The sequence below is a fragment of the Octodon degus genome, unplaced genomic scaffold, assembly GCF_000260255.1.
Source record: "Octodon degus isolate 3935 unplaced genomic scaffold, OctDeg1.0 scaffold00092, whole genome shotgun sequence".
Taxonomy (NCBI): domain Eukaryota; kingdom Metazoa; phylum Chordata; class Mammalia; order Rodentia; family Octodontidae; genus Octodon; species Octodon degus.
The window spans coordinates 8,786,147-8,786,772 of record NW_004524668.1 but is presented as its reverse complement, the minus strand read 5'-3'; the positions used below and the strand labels follow the sequence as shown (position 1 = coordinate 8,786,772).

The 626-nt window shown below is 43.5% G+C and overlaps 1 pseudogene across 1 annotated transcript; it reads right to left on the bottom strand.

Annotated features, from left to right (window-relative positions):
- Position 1: 1 nt before the first annotated feature.
- LOC101579322 lies at positions 2-596 on the bottom strand (annotated as a pseudogene). Its single transcript, XR_192669.3, has one exon. The product of XR_192669.3 is annotated as an E3 SUMO-protein ligase NSE2 pseudogene (transcript).
- Between the last annotated feature and the right edge of the window lie 30 nt (positions 597-626).

Genomic DNA, 626 nt, shown 5'->3' with positions numbered 1-626 from the left:
CTTCCTCTTCATAGGTGTGGCCGCACACTTTATTTTTCACTGGCTTCTTCATTTCCAACTGTGTAACGGGGCAGATGAAGTTGGCCTGACTCTGAGTCACAATCAACTCCTCATCAACTCCTTCAGTGCCATCAGCCCCTCGCTCCACCTGCACACACCATATTGTTTCTGTAGTTCTTTCAGCTGTTGTTTAAACTGTACAAATTTTTCATTATTTTGAAAGTCTGCATCAGAATTTTTACTCTGTAAAGCCAAAAATTTCTCCTCCACTAATAATTTCAAATCAGGTATGTTTCTGGCCGTTCTTCTTTTACATGATTTATTGCAGACTGAACAGCCGTAACATAATGGTTTAGCTTCCGATTCATTATGACAAATTCAACCATCGCCTTGTCCATACTATATTCGCTACTCACTTCAGTCTGAGTCTCCACAAGATCAAAAGCCACACTAGAAACTGTGTCCATTCCAGAGTGGATACAGGACTGGAAGTTTTTTAAGGAGGAGAGAGCGGACTCTACACCACTGAAGGGTATGAAACCAGTTGAACCTGAATTTGAACTGGAACGTCCCGGCATCTTGAAAATATTACCTGTCCGCGCAACCCGTCTCCACGCGGCGCGCCC